Consider the following 24983-nt stretch of genomic DNA (forward strand, 5'->3'; position numbering starts at 1 on the left):
CGAATTTACCCTACCCATAGGGGGTAACTTACACAATTAATTTACTAAGAGATTACACTGTTTTCTTAGTCTAATCAAGATAACCTTGATGACAAACAGAAATTGTACAGTGAAAGATGCTGAAAAGAATATGCTCATGAATCTGGAGTAAGGGAACAGAAGCAAACATTCAGCGTATCTGGACTAGTTGTTTTCTGATGAACCCTTAAATGAAGACGCACAATTTCTTTTGATGCTATTCCTATAATTGTGTTGGTTCATTCCTTTCCTCAAAGTGCATCCAGTCCTCCATAAAGATCAGCTGAATAGATTCCTGATTTCTAATCACAGTTTATTTTTCCACATAAACATTCAATAATTTTCACATATTGTTTTACTTTAGCTACATGGAACTTTGTCCCCTACTATGAAAATAACCCTGATGCTGGGAAAGATTGAAGGCAGGAGGAGAAGGGGATGACAGAGGATTAGATGGTTGGATGGCATCACTGATTCAAGGGACATGAGTTTGAGCAAGTTTAGGGAGCTGGTGATGGACAGGGAAGCCTGGCATGCTGCAGGCCATAGTGGGTGGCAAAGAGTCGGACACGACTGAGCAACTGAACTGAATTGATGAAAATAACATAGTTAGAATATTCATCTTCAATGTTTTCTAGTAATTGCTCCATCTCTTTTGTGTGTGTGTATGCCTGTGTGTAGGAGAGCAAACTAATTCGCTCCCATCCAGGGAATTAATATGTGTTTTAAACAATTCACCTTCTATGATGGCTTTTGTAGTCCTATAATATAAAATCCATTATCTTCCTATCCAGCTAATTCATCAACCAACTTATGCAAACATGAGCCTTAGCTTAATGGAGCAATGACACTGACAACAGGGTTAAGTTTTAAGACTTGGTCAAACCCAGAGAATAATATGTGATTCAAAGGAATTTAGAATTCTAAGTTAGCTTAAATTATTTTGCTATTAACAAAAGACGTAACTAGGAAAAAAAAGTCTACTCTTTAGTTCAAAACCATTAAGAGATTTTTGAGGCTCTAAAAATACAGAGGATCATCAGTTTGTACATTTACTTCCACATTTGCAAAGGGATAAGCTAGACAAGACAGGCCTAGAAGATGTCTTAAAATCTAAAACATGGTGATATTCCATACGTTTTATAGAACAAACATCAATTAAAGCAAAGCATTTCTATGAAATGATTATTTGAAAAAAACCCAGAGAACTAATAGTACCTATCATTACCATGCTTTATCCATTGTTTTAGTAAATATATGATGAAGCACATATTATGTTCACTGTTGCATAATTATAACACAAAATAGATTCATGTGAAAGCAGAAATTCTGAATTTCACTAGAAATAGAAAATTAAATATAAGAGCTTGTCAGATGAAATTATATATATTGTCTTTCAAGTGAACATATAATATGCATTTACAAAACACAGGACATAAAATTTACCATCTTTATTCAATGTAACATAAAATTTAAATAATCTTCAGTCCTAGAGTGTAACAAATCGGGTACATACATCCCAAAGCTTACAAAGGAGATGCAATGAGAGCAGGGAAGATATCTGATACTTGCACAGTCTCTCTTTCACTTTCTTTCTCTCTCATTCTTTCATAAACAACTCCCTCCCCAAAACACACAAACGTATGCACACAGATGGACACTAACATCAGTGGCATATCCCATAGCCTTTGATCAACTATCAAATCATCAAATTTGTCAATTCTGACATCAAAGTGTTTAAGGGCCAGGGTGCCGTTCCACAAAGCGAACAAGTTAACTGTGCTTGCTAACTATCGTTTTTCTTCAGTACAGAAGCATGATAAATAACTTTAAGCTAATTCACAAAATGAAAAGGTTCATTGGGTTATAGAAGAAGGCAAACACAACTTGGTGACTAAATGACAACTTAAACATGATTCTGCAAAAATTGAACATTGACTACTGTAACGATAAAGTATATATTAGGAAAAAACAATAAAAATAGCAAAACATCACTTCCTCCAGAATGAACTCTTCTTCAATTTAATTAGAATCTATACAAAGAAGATGGCCAAAAACTTTCAAAATTATTGAGATGGCTATTTAAAGTAAAGATTCATTATCTTTACTGTAAACAATAAAAAGATATTCTCTTTATGTATTTTTATGTCTTTAATAGTATGAGGTCATCATAATGAGTATTATATATAATTTATTTTAAATGAGAATAAAAATATTCAGTATCTTCAAAACAAATAATTTTATGCTATTAATAAAGGTGATATATTTTAAAAATATTCTTCCACACATCCTTAGAGGAAGACACTAAATAAATGAAATGTGCACTAGAAGAGGGCATGGCAACCCATGCAAAGATTATATACAGTAGTCCACATGGAACTCACTCCAGTGTTCTTGCCTGGAGAATCCCAGGGATGGGGGAGCCTGGTGGGCTGCCATCTATGGGGTGGCAGAGAGTCACACATGACTGAAGTGACTTAGCACCAGCAGCAGCAGTCCACATGGGCCTCATGACCACAGATATGACTATTAATCTCCATGTCTCACTCAACACATCCTAAGACCTAAGACCTTGCAAGATTCATAAACAGGCCCATTATTCTAAAGGGTGTGTGTGTGTGCATTTTTCAGTCAAGATTTCCTGGACATGAAGTTTCCTACTACCAACCACCTCCCCCTAATCCCCACCACTTGCTCACCAGATCTGCCATTTTTATGAGGTTGTTTCTTAAAACAATTGGAGTTATTTAGAAGTAGGGAAAGAGAGATGAGGAAATGTGGCAAATTAGTAGAGGTTTTTATAAGGCCTTCCATGAAAAGGACATAAACACAGCATATGAAATTCTAGAAACACTAAAAGAAACATAGACATATGCAAAAAAAACAAAATGAAAATATGCCCAGGATGAAGTCTTACAGTGCTCTGAAACTTGTTCCTTAGAAGCAAGCTTCATTCTATAAAGGGTACAGTAGAACTCACTACTTTTGTCTATCTGCAAAAGAGCGGGTCTAATGATAACATATGTTGAATGTCCAACTGTCAATATTTTTTTTATAAGTATGGTCATTGTCTTTGGGGAAAAATAAAGACAGAGGATTTTACAGTGCATAATATTACCTGAAATGAAACAATTAGAACAATTTTGGCATAGCCTAGAGAGTAGAAGTCAGAGGCAAATACCAAAATGAACTAATAATTAAGTATTCACCGACACTGTAATATGCTCAACACTAATTACGTGTGTGAAGTTGCAGGGCAAGTATAACAGTTGACCTCTGCAATGCATGAGCTTATACTTTGTCAGGCAGATGATGACCAAGACTCTGATGATGATGGTGGAAATGCTGATATATGTCTCATCTGAACTGCATGCTGAGCACTCTGATAAGTACTTTTCAAACAGAAAGTAACTGCTCCCAATGAGCTGATTAGTTAGCTAAAGTTACACAAATGAAGAAACCAAGGCATATAAAAATCAATTTAAGTATTATTCTAAGCTAAAGAATTATCAATTAAAACAGTATTTCTCACCAGCTATAACTGGAAGCCTGTGCTTTTAACCACTGCTACACTATATTGATTAGCATGAAAAATAATAAAAGTCCTTGTTCCCATCATACAATACATCTGGTAACATATTGACTGCTAAAAATGTTGAAAAGATGAATATTGTTATGACCCAGAGGTAGATCCTTGAGGAAACGTTTCATAAATGCTATGAGCCAGCCTCTCAATGATGACTATGATTTGAACCAGCAGAGGACAGAATCCAGAGCATACTATACTGAGAAACAAAGAAACAATGGAAGGCTATAGACATAGAATTGATGAGGTATGTAAGAGACAGCGGGCTCCCTGGTGGCTCAGCGGCAAAGAATCCACCTGCATTGCAGGAGTCACAGGAAACATGAGTTCGATCCCTGGGTCAGAAAGATCCCCTGGAGGAGGGCATGGCAACGCTCTTCAGTATTCTTGCCTGGAGAATCCCATGGACAGAGGAGCCTGGAGGGCTACAGTCCATAGGGTCACAAAGAGTCAGACACAACCGAAGTAATTTAGCACACAGCACATGCGCATGCAAGGGACCAAAAGGAGGATCAGCTCAGTTCTGTCGTCCCCTTCTCCTCCTGCCTTCAGGGCAGCATCAGGGTCTTTTCTCATGAGTCAGTTCTTCTTCACATCAGGTGGCCAAAGTATAGGAGCTTCAGCTTCAGCATCAGTCCTTCCAATGAATATTAAGGACTGATTTCCTTTAGGATGGACTGGTTGGATCTCCTTGCAGTCCAAGGGACTCTGAAGACTCTTCTCCAACACCACAGTTCAAAAGCATCAATACTTTGGTGCTCAGCTTTCTTTTAAAGTGTCAGTTGCTCAATCATGTCCAATTTTTGCGACCCCATAGATTGTAGCCTGCCAGGCTCCTCTGTCCATGGAATTTTCCTAGCAAGTACACTGAAGTGGAAAGCCATTCCCTGTTCCAGGGGATCTTCCCGAACTACGGATCGAACTCTGGTCTCCTGCATTGCAGGCGGATTATTTACCATCTGAGCCAGCAGGGAAGCCCAGTTTTCTTTATGGTCCAACAGTACGGTAAAATAAATAATAAGACTGATCTTAAATAAATGTTTTAAATCTCTACATTGCAGATTATTGCTACCAGAAGACTTGTAAATGGGTTGAATATTTACTTTATCCCAATGGAATTCTATTTAAAAAGTTAAGCTTAAATGCTGGTAGCTATACTAGTAAGAAAGAAAATTTTCTATAGTAAGAACTGACTTATTTTTGTTTATCTCCAGTAACTATAATTTTCACTAAAATGTAATATTATCTGCTATACCATGTTTTCTTAAGGAGTAAAGTCCCCTTGAGAATATTAGACATTTCTGAAAAAGTTCAGATACCAGTAGCATGATAGAATTTAGACCTCATTTTAGCAAACAGAAGTTGAAATTTTCAATTGCCATTTTGTCAACCTGAAATAGATAATGACCTTTATCACTAGGGAATATTTGGAAAGAAGATGCAAGTGAGTTAGTATTGTGAATCTACTTCTAAAGAGCATTTTATTTTTGATATGTACAGTATTTTAGTTTAATAACCGTTACACGCTTTGCCTCTCTTCACTTGTCTTAGTCTAAAAAAAGTTCTAAATTATAAAGGAACAGAAAATAAGCATTATGGCTTGAGGACTTGAGTTGTGAGGAAAAAAACCACTCAAAAAAAATGGGGATGGAAGCAATGTTTCCATGTGAACCAAGGCTGAGACAGATGTGCTAGCTGACATGTTTTCTTTTTGTGTGGCCTAAAATTTTTAAATTCAGTTTTGGGCATGAAAAGACAAGTAAAAAGTTACTCTTTTTATTTTATAAAAGATGTGTTCATTACAAATGTAATATTGTCTTTTTCACAAAGGTTTTATTTTCTATCTAACTCCTTGTTATTGTTTAAATATGCACAAGAACAATATTTATCACATATTTAGTTAAGCTAAAAATATATTTGTCACATTTCCTACAAATCTTAAAGAAAAATTAAACATTTTAAAGTGTATAAAAACAGTCTCCCATTGTAATGTCGAGGGGCAGTCAACTGGACCTTCAGTGCTGCCTCAGATCACACTGCATCTGGCTAGGTCAGTTCAGTTCAGTTCAGTCGCTCAGTCACGTCCGACTCTGAGACCCCGTGAATCACAGCATGCCAGGCCTCCCTATCCATCACCAACTCCTGGAGTTCACTCACACTCATGTCCATTGAGTTGGTGATGCCATCCAGCCATCTCATCCTCTGTCATCCCCTTCTCATCCTGCCCCTAATCCCTCCCAGCATCAAGGTCTTTTCCAATGAGTCAACTCTTCGCATGAGGTGGCCAAAGTACTGGAGTTTCAGCTTTAGCATCAGTCCTTCCAAAGAACACCCAGGACTGATCTCCTTTAGGATGGACTGGTTGGATCTCCTTGCAGTCCAAGGGACTCTCAAGAGTCTTCTTCAACACCACAGTTCAAAAGCATCAATTCTTTGGCGCTCAGCCTTCTTCACAGTCCAACTCTCACAGCCATACATGACCACTGGAAAAACCATAGCCTTGACTAGACAGACCTTTGTTGGCAAAGTAATGTCTCTGCTTTTGAATATGCTATCTAGGTTAGTCATAACTTTCCTTCCAAGGAGTAAGCGTCTTTTAATTTCATGGCTGCAATCACCATCTGCAGTGATTTTGGAGCCCCCCAAAATGAAGTCTGACACTGTTTCCACTGTTTCCCCATCTATTCACCATGAAGTGATGGGACCAGATGCCATAATCTTCGTTTTCTGAATGTTGAGCTTGAAGCCAACTTTTTCACTCACCTCTTTTACTTCATCAAGAGGCTTTTTAGTTCCTCTTCACTTTCTGCCCTAAGGGTGGTGTCATCTGCATATCTGAGGTTATTGATATTTCTCCCAGCAATCTTGATTCCAGCTTGTGTTTCTTCCAGTCCAGCGTTTATCATGATGTACTCTGCATGTAAGTTAAATAAGCAGGGTGACAATGTACAGCCTTGACATACTCCTTTTCTTATTTGGAACCAGTCTGTTGTTGCATGTCCAGTTTTAACAGTTGCTTCCTCACCTGCATATAGGTTTCTCAAGAGGCAGGTCAGGTGGTCTGGTATTCCCATCTCTTTCAGAATTTTCCACAGTTTATTATGGAAAATAGGTCCACAATTTTCAGGACCTTTCAAATTCTAATATGAAAATGAATCATCCAGATTTTTCATTTTCTAACACACTTCCAGGTGTAACTGATGAGGCTGACCTTTTCATCTAAAGTTAGTTAGTGAGGCTCTAGAACAGGGATCTCTATCCTTGCACTACTGGCATTTTGAACTTAATAAATATTTTGTGAGGGGTCTGTCCTGTGCAGTGTAGGATGTTTCACAATATCTCTAGCTTGCAGCAACCAAAATATCGCTCTGCTGCTCTGTGCCCAGTTGCTCAGTCATGTCCAACTCTTTTCGACTCCATGGATTGTGACCTGCCAGGCTCCTCTGTCCAGGGGGATTATCCAGGCAAGAGTGGGTTGCCATGCCCTCTGGAGTGTGTTGCCATGCCCTCCTCCAGGGGATGTTCCCAGCTCAGGGACAGAACCCAGGTCTCCCAGGTTGCAGGCAGATTTTCTACCATCTGAACCACCAGGAAGTCCTAGGTTTTGCCAAGTGTAACCTGGCCAGGGCAGAGATGAAGGATAAAACCATTTTGAGTTGAGAACCACTGTTCTTGTTAATTCATTCACCCTTTTCCCAGACCAGTGGCTTCTCTTTGGAGTATGCACATCCCAGGGAGTACCCAAAGCTTTATTCCATGACATGAACAAGTTTCAGAAAATCAGTTTGAGACAGAGAACTTCCATATGCGCTCTTCTCTAAACTGGTCTAAAGCACGCCTGCAGTGTAGGCATCAGCCAATTTCCTCTTTCCTATTCTATTCACAGTTATCATCTATCACTTGATAGAAGGTCCATCTCACAACCATCCTGAATCTTACTATGGTACATTGCTCCATGTATAAAAACTGTGGGACATCAAACGAAAGGATGATTTCAGCATTTGGAACCTTGGTAACAAGAAGCCTCCTGTAATTAGGGCACCTCGCTGGACACATGCATTGATCTTTCCCACACTCCTCTGTTAAGGACAAAACGCGCTGATTAGAAACAACGTACTTTGGCTAACAGTGATGTATTTTGAAATCAGATATATTGAAAAACCTATATTGTAAAGTGATCCAGCAGAAGTACTGGCAATTTTTATTTAACTACCTCTCTCTTCCTTGCCCTTGCTACTCTCAAAGGGGGGAAAAAAAAAATCACACCGAACAGTGTCCTATATGATAAAAACAGACAGTTTTGCAAGAAATTGAAGGTCTCAGTGCCTTGCTCATCAAAAGAACAAATTCATGGCAAGACTTACACCTTATATCTATTTATCATAGAATTAGGATTTACAGTGATATGAATGTCACAAAGATATGCATTAACAGTACGATTTGAATTAAAATAAGTAAAAAATTCTGAAAGACAAATCTAAGTTGGCCATTTGGTTAGAAAATGACAACTTAATTTTCCAGGTATCAATAGCTCTGACAGACATGTTTTGCAAACTGAATGAACTAAAGCTACAGTTGAAAAGTTTTGATGAAAATATGCTTAGAACACATTTTAAAATAAAAACACTATATCAAAAATTATTGTACTAGCGAACAGTGTCTATAGAATAAAACATTCAGAATTTTTCAGTCCTTTATGATTATATAGATTCGACAGAAGTATCCCTACATGAAAAAGTAATGTGTGTTTTGGTCACTAAGTCATGTCCAACTCTTGCCATCCCATGGACTGTGTCTGCCAGGCTCCTCTGTCCATGGGATTCTCCAGGCAAGAATACTGGAGTGGGTTGCCATTTCCTTCTCTAGGGTATCTTCCCAATGCAGGAATCAAACCCGGGTCTCCTGCATTGCAGGCAGATGATTTACCAACTGAGCTACGAGGGAAGCCCTGAGAAGGTAATAGGCATAACTAATTGTCATTTCATAAATGTTGGTAAACCTTTCTAAGGGGGTTTCCAGGTGGCACTCATGGTCAAGAACTTGCCAGCCAACATAGGAGACATAAGAAACATGGTTTTCATCCCTGGATTGGGAAGATCTCCTGGAGAAGGAAACGGCAACCCACTTCACTCTTCTTGCCTGGGAAATCCCATGGACAGAGGAGCCTGGTGGGCTACAGTCCATGGGGTCACAAAGAGTCAGACATGACTGAGTGACTGAGTACAGTACAAACCTCTGTAAGAATTATTTCCTAAGCACTGAAACAAGCACTGAAAAAAGAAATAACGAATAGTTTGGAGGGAAAACTGCAAGTTTTGTGAATGTGTGTGTAACTCTTGAATTGCACCAAAATGAAAGGAGGGCCTAGTTGAGTTGTCAGCTGATAGATTACTACAAGTAATTCTTAATGATTTAAATTTATTTGATAGTTGGGACATATTTGAAAGGAAGTAAAAAACATGCTTGTTTTGTGAACATTGTTTCTTAGGATTCATAAGCACATGAAATGTAATTGATGATGAACCCCAGATGATTATATAAATGAAGCAATATATAGCCACACAGATATATGAACTTTGATACAAAAAGTTCATCTATCTTATTAAAAATGCATTGTTGGTAACACTTTGTATATCTGTGGTGATGAGAGAAAATTCACTGCTGGGAGCTCTCTTCAAGAAAGAACTTTTTGTTGAACTGCAAGGCTCACAGTCATAGGAAAACCTCAGCACCAGCATCTCTGTGAACTGATGCTTCAGCTCCCCAGCCACAGCCAGGCTCTTCCTGGACAGCCCTCTATCAGTGACTATGTGCCGAGTGATCACTGTGCTCGGCTGCTGCTCAAGGCAAGATTTCTCTAATGGGAGAATTTTGCCCTGTAGCCTCTGCTGGGTTGGCAAGACTTTGTCAGATGTGCATTGCAGTTTGAGACTGTCCCACTCACTCTCTTTCCACTCTCTTTTAATTTTTGCATGGGTATCCATTTTCCCACCCCTACCTCACCCTCTGTCAGTTCAGTTCAGTTCAGTCACTCAGTCGTGTCCAACTCTTTGTGACCCCATGGATGGCAGCATGCCAGGCCTCCCTGTCCATCGTCAACTCCTGGCGTTTATCCAAACTCATGTCCATCGAGTTGGTGATGCTATCCAACCATCTCTTCCTCTGTTGTCCCTTTCTCCTCTTGCCTTCAATCTTTCCCAGTATCAGGGTCTTTTCCAATGAGTCAGCTCTTTGCATCAGGTGGCCAAAATATTGGAGTTTCAGCTTCGACATCAGTCCTCACCCTCAATAAGCCTCCTACAAATCTAACTTAGTTATGGTGTGTGGTGTGCACTCCCAGAAGGATCTAACAAATGTTTAATAGCTATGCACATCTGTAACTGGGCTTCCCAGGTGGGCAGAGGTAAAGAACCTGCTAGCCAATGCAGGACACATAAGAGACAGGGATTTGATCCCTGGGTCAGAAAGATCGCCTGGAGAAAAAAGTGGCAACCTACTCCAGTATTCTTGCCTGGAGAATCGCATGGACAGAGGAACCTGGCAGGCTATGGTCCATGTGGTCAAAGGAGCCAGACATGACTTAACAACTAAGCAACAACAGCACCTATAACTCTATATAATAATATTATATATAATAATTGCATCATATGTTGTTACATTAATTATTGAGTACAAATACTTTTAAAGTTGTTTCACAATGAAAGAAATTTCTAAACTCTTGTCTTCTAACACATTACATGCTGTAAAAGTCTATTTGTATACCTCATTTTCTTACAGAGAAGTATAATAAGATGAGTAATAAAAGATTTCAAGCATAAATATATCTCCTTAGGCTCAAATTCTGGAACTCCATTTCAAGAAGAAAAGAAGACAAAGTTAACATTTCTGAGAGAGAAAATCTGTTCATATTATATTTTTGAATGGATAACGGTGAGTTTAAAATACTTAATTTAGGTTCCATTACATGCATCTTAAAAGTGATGCAAAACCTTAATTGAAAAGTATCAATAATTACAATATGCCAGAAAGTATCTAACATTTAAATACATGGTGAAAAATTGCAGATATTAATTTTTAAATGCTTGTGAAGAATAATATTTCTCAAAATTCATTTACAAGGTAAAAGAGGCTAAGCAACAATTTGAACTACTGTCATAGGTGATTGTTGTCTTTCAAAATCACTGGTTCCTCCTGCTACTTTCCCCATTATCTGATAAACTTGCTTCCAACTTCACTAATTAAAAAAAAATGCCACCAGGAGAAAATTTCCCCCGCTCCTTCCATTCCTCTATCTACTTCTCAGAAGCTGTGGCACATGTATCTGGCCTTCAGTTCAGTTCAGTTCAGCCACTCAGTCGTGTCCGACTCTTTGTGACCCCATACATGCAGCAGGCCGGGCCTCCCTGTCCATCACCAACTCCTGGAGCTAACTCAAACTTATGTTCATCGAGTCAGTGATGCCATCCAGCCATCTCAGTCTCTGTCGTCCCCTTCTCCTCTTCTCCTCCTGCCTTCCATCTTTCCCAGCATCAGGGTCTTTTCTAATGGGTCAGTTCTTCTTCACAACAGGTGGCCAAAGTACTAGAGCTTCAGCTTTAGCATCAGTCCTTCCAAGGAATATTCAGGGTTGATTTCCTTTAGAATTGACTGGTTTGATCTCCTTGCAGTTCAAGGGACTCTCAAGAGTCTTTGCAAACACTACAGTTTAAAAGCATCAATTCTTTGGCACTCAGCTTTCTTTATAGTCCAAATCTCACATCCATGCATGACTACTGGAGAAACCATAGCTTTGACTAGATGGACCTTTGTTGGCAAAGTAATGTCTCTGCTTTTTAATATGCTGCCTAGGTTGGTCATGGCTTTTCTTCCAAGCAGCAAGCATCTTTTAATTTCATGGGTGCACTAACCTTCTGCAGTGATTCTGGAGCTCAAGAGTATAAATCTGTCACTGTTTCCATTGTTTCCCCATCTATTTGCCATGAAGTGATGGGACTGGATGTCATGATCTTAGTTTTTTAAATGTTGAGATTTAAGCCAGCTTTTTCTCTCTCCTCTTTCACTTTTTTCAAGAGGCTCTTCAATTCCTCTTTACTTTCTGCCATAAGGGTGGTATCATCTGCATATCTGAGATTATTGATATTTCTCCAGGCAAACTTGGAAAAGAGTACATCAAGGCTGTATATTGTCACTCTGCTTATTTAACTTATATGCAGAGTACATCATGCAAAATGCCAGGCTAGATGAAGCACAAGCTGGAATCAAGATTGCTGGGAGATATATCTGGCCATAATACTCTTGTGATTATGGATGGGGTGTACCTTCCCGTTCTCTTAACTAAGCCCACCCCCTCCATTTATGCAGAAGCAACAAACTTCAAATATTCAAAATTTCCAAGCTCCATCCAATGATTCTTTTCTTTTTTTTTTCCCATTAAAAAAAAAAGAAAAACAACCTCTCTCTATCACACATGCCACTCCAGCCACCATCTCATTTCTCTGCTCCCTTAATATTCCACTCAGCCTTTCAGCACCAGCCTTCACCAAGGCTGTTGTTGTCTAGGCCTCTAATGAGCTGCTAAGCCCACTTGTCAGTTCTGAATCATCAGTATTTAATCCATCAGCACCATCTGACACAACTGATCCTTCCCTCCTCTTCAGACACTCTTCACTTGCTTCTAGGCCAACAGACTCCCCTGTGCCAGTCACTTCTTCTCTGTTCCCTCTGCTTATGTCCCCTGATTTTCTAAATTTTTAAAAGTTGGAGTGACCCACAGAACACTTGCAGACCTCTCTTCTCCTGTCTATTCTTACTAGCTTGGAGAGCTGTCATCCAGACTCAAGAATTTAAATAAGCTGAAGAGTCCCACTTTGAAATCTCCAGCCTGGACTTTCCTTCTGACTAAAGAATTACACATCCTAATTCCTATGAACTGTCTCCAGTTGACTGTCTGAGGAGCACAGCATAGGTAACAGATCACAGAGAACTTGGATCAGCTCCATGAATAACACCCCATTTTAAATGTATCAACCATGATTTCTCTATTTCCAAAATATATCCAGAATCTCATGACTTTCATATACTATGACCTGGATCCAATCAGTCATTATCTTTTGCCAAGATTTTGCAATGGTCTCTGCCACAGTTCTCTGGCCATCTAGTACTTAACACAGTATTCAGAATTAGCTTATAGGAACAGAATTTAGATCATGGTTTAAATCCTCCAATACCTTCCCATCTAGCTCAGAATAAAGGCCAAAGGCTCTATAAGCATCAACAAGACTCCATAGAGCCCAACCTCCATCCCCACCCTATTCATCTCTCTGATTTCATCACATGATACCACCTGTCTTGCTCAGTCAGTTCAGTCACATTGGCCTCCTAGCCACGTCAGGCATGCATCCTTTAGGACATTTTCAATCACTGTTTTTTGCCTGAAATAGTCTACTTCTAGATACCTGTAAGATTCCCATCCTCTTCTCATTCAGGTCTATAAATGTCACTTTTACAAAGAGAAATTTATTGGTCACCATATTAAAGTTTCAGCAACTCTCAACACCTTCATTGTACGTCCTAACCTCTTCCTTATGTATATGTACGCTCAGTCACTCAGTCGTGTCCGACTCGTGGCCCCATGGAGTGTAGACTGCCAGGATCCTCTGCTCATGGGATTTTCTAGGCAAGAATACTGGAGTGGGTTGCCATTTTCTTCTCCAGGAGATCTTCTCAACCCAGGGATCTAACCCACATCTGTGTATCTTGTGCTGGCAGGTGAAGTCTTGACCACCGAGCCACCTGAGAAGCCCTCAACCTCTTCCTTGGTTCAGATTTTTTCATGTTATCAATCTCCTGCAATGCAGGAGGCCCAGGTTCAGTTCTTAGGTCGGGAAGATTCCCTGGAGAAGCGAATGGCAACCCACTCCAGTATTCTTGCCTGGAGAATTCCATGGACAGAGGGGTCCAGCAGACTACAGTCCATGGGGTCACAAAGAGTCACACAAGACGGAGCAGCCAACACATTCATCACCTTCATGGTACACCCTAATCTCTTCCTTGCTTCAGATTTTTTCATATTACTGTTCTCATCTAATATTTCAATATTTTATTAATATCTTTATTCATATGACCTTCTTTTAGAATGGAATAACCGTGAAGACAAAGATGTCTGTATCTTTTCCCACAATATTGGGAGAGTCTTGTACTGCACAGGGAAAGCAACAGCATCAGCCTCTCAGTCGTGTCCGACTCTTTGCAACCCCACAGACTGCAGCCCACCAGGCTCCTCTGTCCATGGGGCTCTCGAGACAAGAATACTGGAGCGGGTTGCCATGCCCTTCTCCAGGGGATCTTCCTCATCCAGGGATTGAACCTGGTCTCCTGCACCGCAAGCAGACTCTTTACTGTCTGAGCCACCAGGGAAGCCAGTGTTCTCTTTAAATGTCTGTTCTGTAAATTCATAAATAAAAATCAGACAAAGAGAGCCAAAAGTGAAAACTTTTTATTTCCTTGTGAGAATTTCACTTATAGAAATCTCCTTGATTGGATCAGATGACCCAAGCCAACCACGGGGATTTTATTTAATTATTTATTTAGTGGCCTTGCTACATGGCTTGCGGGGTCTTATTTCTGTGACCAAGGATGGAATGTAGGCCCTCAGCAGTGAAAGAGCAGAATCCTAACCACTGGGCCAGCAGGGAATCCCAACTGTGGGGAATTTAAAACTATTGATTTCAACTACTGTCTTTCTTTCATGAACCAAATACATGAATAAATTATGTGAATATTACATATTAAATGAATATTCTTGGTCTGTTGGAGATAAAGATAAAATAAATGAAATAAATCCAATTGAAACAAAATAATATTGAATTCATACTTGGTTTGTAGACTATTTTTGTTTATCTAACTGAACTCATTTTAAGATTGCATAGGCAAAATACCAGTTTCCCTATAGAATTAACTTACTGTTTGCTGTATAAATGTTAACCTTTGCTGTGTGTCTGGAACTAGTTTAAGTAGTTTTAGGACAATGGAAGATGAAATCAGAGAGAGAAAGTATATTGACCTCCTGCTCACTCAAAATTCAATTTAATTTCCTTGTAAATAATCTCTGTTGAGAGGAAGTGATGGAAGAAATGTCTATGAATCTCCAATAAAATGAGTAACAGTATGTAGTCATAAAAAAAAAAAAAAACTACTTCTCCATTGAAATAATTTAGACACCTCTCACCTAAAATGCGGTTTAACACTGGGCACCATAAAGAATCACTTAATGGATTTCAAGATATATTGCAAGGGCCCTAGAATAGAATGAGCGATAGATGCCTGGATTTACCACATTCCACCAACTTTTCATTAAATTTAAAGAATCTGTTTGTAACCGAAATGCTATTGATTTTGAAATAATGTCACAAGAAGCAATTTTTTCACTTGTGTTGTTTCCTGTATTTGCTTCAAAAAGTTGGGACACAGAAAGTAAACCCTTTAAGAAGTAGATATAGCTGAGTCAACATTTGTACAGGGTACATTGTTCTAAGCCCGAGTGAGAGAAAGAAAACATAAAATTCTTGTCATTAAGTTCTTGAGAACATTCCAGTGAACAGTGGCTGACTTCTAAACACCACAGGACAAAATTTCAGGATTGTAAGAGATAATAAGCTGCTACCATAGGGAGATGCAATTTTTTGAAAGTGACTACAGAGCCAAACTCCCTCACTGCCATTTGGGAGATGAGTGCATGGAAGAGGAGAGAGGGAAGGAGTACATCCAGGTATATTGTCACCCTGCTTATTTAACTTACATGCAGAGTCCATCATACGAAATGAGGACTGGATGAAGCACAAGCTGGAATTGGGATTGCCGGGAGAAATACCAATAACCTCAGATACGGAGATGACACCGCCCTTATGGCAGAAAGTGAAGAAGAACTAAAGAGCCTATTGATGAAGCTGAAAGAGAACAGTGAAAAAGCTGGTTTAAAACTCAACATTCAAAAAACTAAGACCATGGGATCCAGTCTAATCACTTCATAGCAAATAGATGGGGAAAAAAAGGAAACAATGACAGACTTTATTTTCTTGGGTTCCAAAATCACTCTGGACAGTGACTGTAGACATGAAATTAAAAGATACTTGCTCCTTGGAAGGAAAGCTATGTCAAAACTAAACAACATAGTAAAAAACGGAGAGGTTGCTTTGCCGACAAAGTTCTGCAGAGTCAGAGCTATGGTTTTTTCAGTAGTCATGTGTAGATGTGAGAGTTGGACCATAAAGAAGACTGAGTGCTGAAGAACTGATGATTTTGAACTGTGGTGCTGGACATTCTTGAGAGTCCCTTGGACTACAAAGAGATCAAACCAGTCAATCCTAAAGGAAATCAGTCCTGAATATTCACTGGAAGGACTGATGCTGAAGCTGAAGCTCCAATAGTTTGGCCACCTGATGCAAAGAACTGACTCAATGGAAAAGACCCTGATGCTGGGAAAGACTGGAGGCGGGAGAAGTGGGCAACAAAGGATGAAATAATTGGATGGCATCATTGACTCAATTGACAGGAGTTTGAGGAAATTTAGGGAGACGGTGACGGAGAAGGGAACGGCAAGCCACTCCAGTGTTCTTGCCTGGAGAATCCCAGCAATGGGGGAGACTGGTGGGCTGCCGTCTATGGGGTCGCACAGAGTTGGACACGACTGAAGCGACTTAGTAGCAGCAGCAGCAAGGAGACAGTGAAGGATAGGATGGTCTGGCATGCTGAAGTCCATGGTGTCCCAAAGAATTGGACATGACCAAGCCACTGAAGAGGGCTTCCCTAATAGCTCAGTTGGTAAAGAATCTGCCTGCAATGCAGGAGACCCCTGTCTGATTCCTGGGTCATGAAGATCTGCTGAAAAAGGGATAGGCTACCCATTCCAGTATTCTTGGGCTTCCCTTGTGGCTCAGCTGGTAAAGAACCACTGAACAACAAAAAATATATAGTTGTAAAATAATACAATCAGTGACACTAAAAATGAATGAGGAATATGATTTGATTCATCTAGGAAAAGGTGAGTTGAGGCATTCATAAGTGTGTTTTTTTTTTTAAATTTATGATATATTTTTTTAAGATCACCAGTGGAAGCAATAGTCTTCAGCCATTATCCAAGTGCTCATTCTGAAGTTCATCATGTCAACTGTGGCTTTCTTATGAAGTGTTAAGTTTATAAAGGAAAAAAAATAGTTCTTTGTATTTGAAGAAACTAAAAAGAGAAATTATATTTGACTACCATTAAGTTGCATCTGAGCCCTTTTTGATTGGGACTAAACAGACTAAATATTGTGAGCTTTATTTAAAAAAAAGACTGTTTTCAATATTTCCTTAAGTCTTATAACCCATAAACATATATGATATTCCATCAATATTTTGATTAGGAAAGACCTTTTTCTGACCACTGGCAACTTGTCAGAAGAAACATGCTAAATCTTCAATTATTCATCCTAATTTGATGTTTGAGTGTCAGTCACATGGCTAACATTCAAACAGTTTCTTTTTGTCTCATGTAAAGCCTACTTTTAAAGCACTGAAGTAATTTTAGTTAGAATTAAATTGAAATATGGATTTTCAGAGGTGAAACATGTTTTTCCTTGAGAGATTTCTCTGAGATGGTAAACCAGACTGTACTAGGAGTCAGATTTCTTGTTTTTCCTTCTCTTTGTCAATATGGATTTTAAGAAGTGGTGGACTGGAATACAAAGGATTTAACTGAACATCAGAACCAGTCTTCACATTGGAGGATAAATCCACAGGAACACGTCATGAAGAAAGTCAGTGAGAACCACAGAAGCTGGTGCTCTTGTGCTGAAGTTTGTTTTGTTTGTGTTTCATTTTTATTTTGCCTTATTTCTTTAATAAAAAAGATATTAGAAGAGTAAAGTGGTCTAAGTTTCAGGAAAACAGTCAAAAACAAAGGAGTAGCCAGAGTAGTTCACAAGAAAGAAAGACGAAATGAGCAAGTAATCAAGAAAGCAAATAGCAAATGGTTTGTAAAAACGTCTTTATATTGAGGACGGTACCTCCTCAACCTCAGATATGCAGATGTTAGCACTCTAAAGACAGAAAGTAAAGAACTATAGAGCCTCTTGATGAGGGTGGAAGAGGAGTTAAAATGCTGGCTTAAAACTCAATGTGAAACAAACTGAGATCATGACATCTGGTCCCATCACTTCATGACAAATAGAAGGGTAAAAAGTGGAAACAGTGACAGATTTTATTTTCTTGGGCTCCCAAATCACTGTGCACAGTGACTACAGTCATGAAATCGAAAGATGTTTGCTCCTTGGGAGGAGACTTATGACAAACCTCTACAAGGTATTGAAAACCAGAGACATCACTTTGCCAACAAAGCTCTGTATAACAAAGGCTATGGTTTTTCCAACAGATAGTCATGTAAGGATGTGAGAGTTGAACCATAAAGAAGGCTGAGCATCAAAGAATCGATGTTTTTGAATTGTGGCACTAGAAAAGATTCTTGAGAGTCCCTTGACCTGCAAGGAAATCAAAACTAATCAATCCTAAAGGAAATCAACCCTGAATGTTCATTGGAAGGTCTGATGCTGAAGTTCCAATGCTTTGGGCACCTGATGTGAAGAGTCAACTCATTGGAAAAGACCCTGATGCTGGGAAAGATTAAGGGCAAGAGAAGTGGGTGACAGAGGATGAGATGGTTAGATGGCATCACTGACTCAATGGACATGAGTTTGAGCAAACCGCAGGAGATAGTGAAGGACAGGGAAGCCTGGTGTGCTTCAGTTCATGGGGTTACAAAGAGTCAGACATGACTTAGTGACTGAACAAGAATGACAAACTCTATCCATAAATGTATTTGTTATGTAAGACACATTATTCTTATAACTTCCCAAATCCATCTTTTCCCAGATCTTACTAGCACATAGGCACAAATGGGCCACATTAATGTTAAGGTAAGTCAGGTGGCCCTTTGTCCTGACATGGGCAGTGCCCAACACTCATGCCTCCCTTTGTCACTTAGTCAAAAATCAATGAAGCTGTTTAGTTGCTCAGTCATGTCTGACTGTGACCCCATGGACTGTAGCCCACCAGGCTCCTCTATCCATGGGATTTCCCAGGCAAGAATACTGATGTGGGTTGCCACTTCTTTCTCCAGAGGATCTTCTTTACCATCAGTAAAAGGCGGTATCACTTCTTTTCTAGCTTCAGTGGCAAAGTTTGGGCTTCAAGACAGTCTCCACAAAAATTTTTATACCATTATGTGTAACGATAAAATCCTCTTTTGTTTCTTATTAATTAAGGATTTAGAAGTTCCATATTTGTTCAAAATAAAGGGAGCTGAAATTAATGTACATTATTTTGGGGGGAAGACCTGGGAAAATAAATGTCATACAAGCTAGCAAGAGTTCGCAAAGTTCCATTTACTAAAATGTGGTATTTACCTAATTCCTGAGCAGAGAAATGGAGCAGTAATTAAGAAGTTACAGAAATAGTACCAACTAAGGGGAGTTAATCCAGTGAACCAAGTGTTTAGGTAATAAACCACTAACTCTTCTTTCTTCTCTCCCTTCATCTTCTATTTTAAACTCGAAATGGCTCCCAGTCAGGTACCTCATAATTTAGCCTGGCCTCTGCTGTTTTTCAGTAACTTTGATGACAAGTGGCCGTATAGACAATTTTGTTGGCCAGGTGGTTCTGCAACAATTCTGGTTCACTTATTTGGGTTCACATTACAAGTGAGCTTTTTAAAATCATCTTATATGATATACATTTCATAGAAAGAATGGGCAAAGACTAATGGCTAATTTAGATAGATGAAAAATTATACTCAAAGGACCCCATATAAAGATGGCATGCAGGAACAAACTAAAAGAAGAGGAAATAAATGATCATATTGAAATAGATCATGAAGGAATTCAAAGCCCCAAAAATTGGGCTTTGGAAATTACTGCCTTGATTGACAGGGAGGGAGGCTGTGATGTCCATGGAAGGGACTTAAGACCGTAAAGTTGGACAGGGCTCTGAAAGGAGCAAGAAGGAACATGGATTACTGATAAGAACTGTGTCACGATCTGTATGTCACAAATTTATTATGCTTTTCTGAAATTAAGCTGCCAGTTGTCACGTGAGGTACTTCAGTCCAACAGGCCTGGGTGCTGGGAGAAGTGAGGTTGCTGCTTTGTGGCCAGGCAGGTTTTCTCATTCTGACAATGGTTAATGAAGCTGCCTCCGTTCTCAATCTGAATTAGGGCTCAAATTACTTTACCTCTAAAGAGCGATGCATGCTGGACGGAGAGACAAGAGTAACACTATTTTTTACCTATGATGATTCATTAAAATAACATTTACTTATCCTGTCCCCTGGAGGAGGAAATGGCAACCTGCTCCGGCATTCTTGCCTAGAAAATACCAGGGGCAGGAGGATCCTGGAGGGCTACAGTCCATGGGGTTGCAAAGAGTTGGACATGACTGAGTAATTGAACACATGTGTATTTATCTTATATGACAATCAGGAAAAGTAATGTATAAGATTTTAGTAACATTTTATAATTTTACATGTTATATGCTCTCTAAAAATGTTCTAACTTTCCTTCTCAAGATCTTACTACTCAATAAAAATGTGCAAATGTAATATTAACCCATAACTCCCAGGAAATGCCTGATCACGGACACTACAGACACTCTTCTCTATCAAGGCACATGATATTGAGTACTGCATTGCCGTATACCAAAAGGAAAATGCCAATGTATAATCCAGAAACAACAAGAGTTTAGTGGCTGTGGGACTGATATCTGTATAGCACATTGCTGTACATCAGAATTTTATAGAACCTCTAGGCAAAAAAAAAAAAAAAAAAAACAGCTAATAAATCTGTTCCTATTCTAGTATAGAATATAAAGACCTGAAGCCTTCTGGGGGGAGGAAAAGGCATTGCATAAACATTAGAGCATGTTAATAACTTTCTTGTGCACATGTCTGTCACATGTTTATGTACAAAGAAATTTTTAAACTACAGAACTGATTCAGACATTAAAAATGTCATATTTTTATTGTTGCTTATTGTAAAAGGTAATACATATTTTTTGCAGATATTTGGAAAACACAAAAAAGGAGAAAAATATCTCAGGCCCTGATCTACTTTCAGACACCACCATTGTTGTCTATTTTCTAGAGAGTTGGCTTTCTTAAATATCCTCTCACTGAGACTAATCCTGATTTGAATAAGTGTCACCTGAAGCTGGAGGTATCCATACAGCTCTTATTCACTCTTACTCCCTCTGGGGTACCACCATTCTATTAATAAACCAGTCCACATAGGTGCAAAAGAATATTCTTAACATGCTCTTCATGGCTAGTTCACTCTCTTGGCCTTGGCTTAAATATTGAAGGATGGAGATATAGAAAGGGAAGCCATGAAAAAGAAGGAGGAGTATCTTTGTTGGTAATTTGTGTTTCAAAAAGATCATAAGAGGCTGTTTACATTATGGCAACCTCTGACTTGAACAGATGGTTCTGTGAGATGTTGTAAGCAATGAATTTGATTATTCACCAAAGCACAGGCCTAAGTAGACCAAGGTGTGACATTTCTGGGCCAATTGGCTTCATTTAGCAATGGCAAACGCCCCATCTCATGGTCATAAACTTCACCCTGACATCTAGAGAAAAGTCTTTCAAACATCTGCTGCAATTCCAAAGGAAGCTGAGGGGAATGATAGATGCAAAAGTATATATTTGATCAAAAACACAAATCCCACTTCATTGTTGGCAAAGGACTTTCCCATGTAGATTGGGCTGGATACATATAGAAGGGAATGCCTTTACTGGTGCAGTATTTTGAGGATAACAGAAGATGGAAGCATAGAAATAGAAGGAGAAATAGCAAGCATCATTAATTCCATGACAAAAAATTAAAAATACATATACCAGACTGAGATCTACTAAGCAACAGCTTCAAACACAGCTTGGGGGTCAGAAGAACTTCTTGGAATTGTGTGATGAGACTCTACCTGCTGCAGGTGAAGGACAGACCGAGATGCAAAATTCTCAGTCTAGCAGATCCATGCCAGAGTCAGGGGCCAATAAGGAGGGAGAAACATGCTAAAACTAAATATAGGGATACTGAAAAAGAGAGCTCTGCACAGTCAAGAACCTTGAATCCTCACTTTTTAAACACCCTCTGGACCTGTGGGGAGTCGGGTGTTGAAAGAAATAGCCCTTCCTTCTGCTCGGTGATTATACAAAAGCCTCCAAAGGGCCAATGCCTTATAAGAAAATGCTTGTCCTCTTAGGGATCTGCTCCCACCATGCCTCGAGGCCACATACTCATAATCAGTGCCACAGCTAGGCAAGCTCAACTGCAGACTCACTGGGTCTGTTACATAAAGGGAGATATTGTTTGCCAAAGGAGATGTAGGACTGGAGGCATGTACCCCCAGGAACCCAGAGGGTAACTTAGGACTGAGTCCTGAGGGACCTGGTTCAAAGCAAGTGGAGAGAGTAGTACGTAAAGCAATAAGGGAAACTGACATGTGGTCACTCAGTACCCTGGCAAGAGTCTTATGCTATAATTCACATACTGTTGGGATGGATGGTTCATGCTGCTTAGCAGGCTGGTCAGTCACCTGGCTGAAAGAGCACAAGAGACTCTGAGACAAGGAGATCTGGGAAAGAGGCACGTGGGCACAAAGGGTGAGTTTCCTTTTACTAAACATCACTCCCTGAATAAACGACAGAGATGCAGGTTTAATATCAGTGCCCATCTGACAACATTCACTGCAGAAGTGGCACTAACCAGGTGGACAGAAAACTCGGTGAACAAACGCAAGCCAGCTCCTTTACTTGTTTAACCACTGACTGCAGAGTGGACGAGTTGGTGATGCACAGGGAGGCCTGGCCTGCTGATGTTCATGGGGTCGCAGAGAGTTGGACACGACTGAGCGACTGAACTGAACTGAACTGCACAGCGAACTTCGGGTAAGATGGTAGAGATTATAAGAGATGTTCCTATCACACTCATATACATACAAAGAAGAATAATCGCAACAGAGACTTCCCTGGTGGCGCACAGGTTGAGAATCCACCTTGCAATGCAGTGAGTGTGAGTTCGATCCCTGGTCTGGTAACTAAGATCCCGTATGCTGCAGAGAAAATAAGCCCTTGCGCCACAGCTACAGATCCCTCATGCTCTGGAGTCTGTGGGCCACAACGAAGACGTGCCAACGCAGCCAAATAAATAAATAACAACAGTAATTAAAAATAAGAGCAAGGAGGAAATGTTTAGAGATGATAAGCTTATGGCATAAATTGTACTGATAGTTCCACAGGTGTATACTTATCTCTAAACTTATCAAGTTGCATATATTAAATATGTATGCCTTTTTTAAAATGTCAATCATATCTCAATAAAGTGGCATTAAAACAAGAGTATGCATGGTAACAGAGATGAAGACTACACATGTGTTCAAAAACACGAGGAACCTCTCACCAGGTCTGAGATGCTATATGGGAAGCAGAAAATTTCAGGACGTTATTCCCTCTCCTATAGTTAACACCCTTATCTCCATCTTCCACACATCTCTCCATATTTATAAAAGTGTTTTGGGACTTTGCTGGTGGTTCACTGGTTAAGACTCTATAGTCCCAGTGCAGGGGGTGCTGTTTGGATCCCTGATCAAGGAACTAAGTTACCACATGCTGTATAACACAGCCAAATAAATAAATAAAGTACCTTTACAATTCGACAATAAAAAGATAACTCACAAAAAACATGTCCAATTGAGTTTAAGATCCATGGAGTGTACAGGCTGAGCCTCTGTTGATGTATTATTCGTGAAAGCTAATTCTCAGCTTAACTTTCAATATTTTGCTAACTCCTACAACCTTAACCTGAATCTGTACCATAAAATAAGCCTCAGGTTACCTGTGCTTTTAGTTTTTTCTTTGATAATGTAACGTTTCATAAGGCTCAGAATTTCTCTGTCATAAGATACATTTGTGTGGAAAGTGTCTGCTATATTTCTGTCTGAGACAATAAATTGAAGAAGATGACCATGGGCCCTATCTTCGAATCTATACAAAGAATGAAGCATGTTGAGAAGGTGGAGAGTCTGTTTTTACTGATTGTCATCATTCTGTAAAGATGTCATCTCCCCTCCCACTTCTGTCCCATGTGGATTTTATCACAGCCTCTACCTTTCATTAAATGAGACCCCTGCTCTGTGGCCTTTATGTCCTAAAACGCATCAGCCAAGGTCAAGACTAAATGGAAATAAGGACAAAGAAACAATAAAAAAAATAGCATTCCCTGGATCTACTCTCCTTGAACTAGATACTGAAAGAGTATCTTGATCAAAGCAATAATTTTGGAAGACTGGAAACTGGGAGGTAATTATGTTTTCTTTAGAGATTAATTATAAGATAAATGCAGAAATCTAGTGTTCTAATATAAATGAAGGGAAAGCTTCATTTTTTGAGGTGCAGAACAAAAATAAAGAATTTGCAGACCAACTCTTAAAGTAAGAATGAAGCAGATCAGAAGAAACTGCCTCTGATGCTGGGAAAGATTGAAGGCAAAAGGAGCAGGGGATGGCAGAGGATGAGATGGTTGGATGGCATCACCAACTCAACGGACACGAGTTTGAGCAAACTCCAGGAGACAGTGAAGGACAGAGAAGCCTGGCGTGCTGCAGTTTGTGGGTTTGCAAAAGGCCGGACAGTACTTAGCGGCTGAACAACCACCATCACCGAGTCCCGTGCTGGTCAGTGGACAACTTTTGGGCTGAGCATCTATAATTCAACTCAAAATTGACACTACCTACTCTGGCAGCACCAGATTCCATAGGTTAAGGGTTAAGTCCTACCAGACTGCCTTTCCTTGCTCCCTTCAGAAGCCAGTCTCATGCCCAGATTGTTACTTGTATCTCGGACTGAATGGCTGTAAATCAGAGGTTCACAAGACCCCTTCTTATGTTCAGTTACTTCACTATAGTGACTCACGGAATTCAGGGAAACATTTTACTTACTAGATCACTGGCTTATTACAAAATATATATACATTCAGTAACAGTCAGATGGGAGAGATGCATAGATATATGGGGAAAGGGCTGGAAGCTTCCATGTCCTCTGGGAGGGTGTCATTCTTGCCCATCTCCACATGTTCATCAATCCAGAGTCTCTCCAAACCCTGTCCCTTTGGGTTTTTATGAAGGTTTCATTACATAGGCATGACTGACTATAAGACTGGCCACTGGCTACTGATTTGACCACTGCCCCTCTTTCCTCCCTGGAGGTAAGATGTGACACTGAATGTTCCAACTCACCAATCACGTGGTTAGTTCTACTGGCAACCAGCTCCCATCCTTAGGTGTGGTCCAAAAGCCA

The sequence above is a fragment of the Bos indicus x Bos taurus genome, chromosome 10 (assembly GCF_003369695.1).
Source record: "Bos indicus x Bos taurus breed Angus x Brahman F1 hybrid chromosome 10, Bos_hybrid_MaternalHap_v2.0, whole genome shotgun sequence".
NCBI classification, from domain to species: domain Eukaryota; kingdom Metazoa; phylum Chordata; class Mammalia; order Artiodactyla; family Bovidae; genus Bos; species Bos indicus x Bos taurus.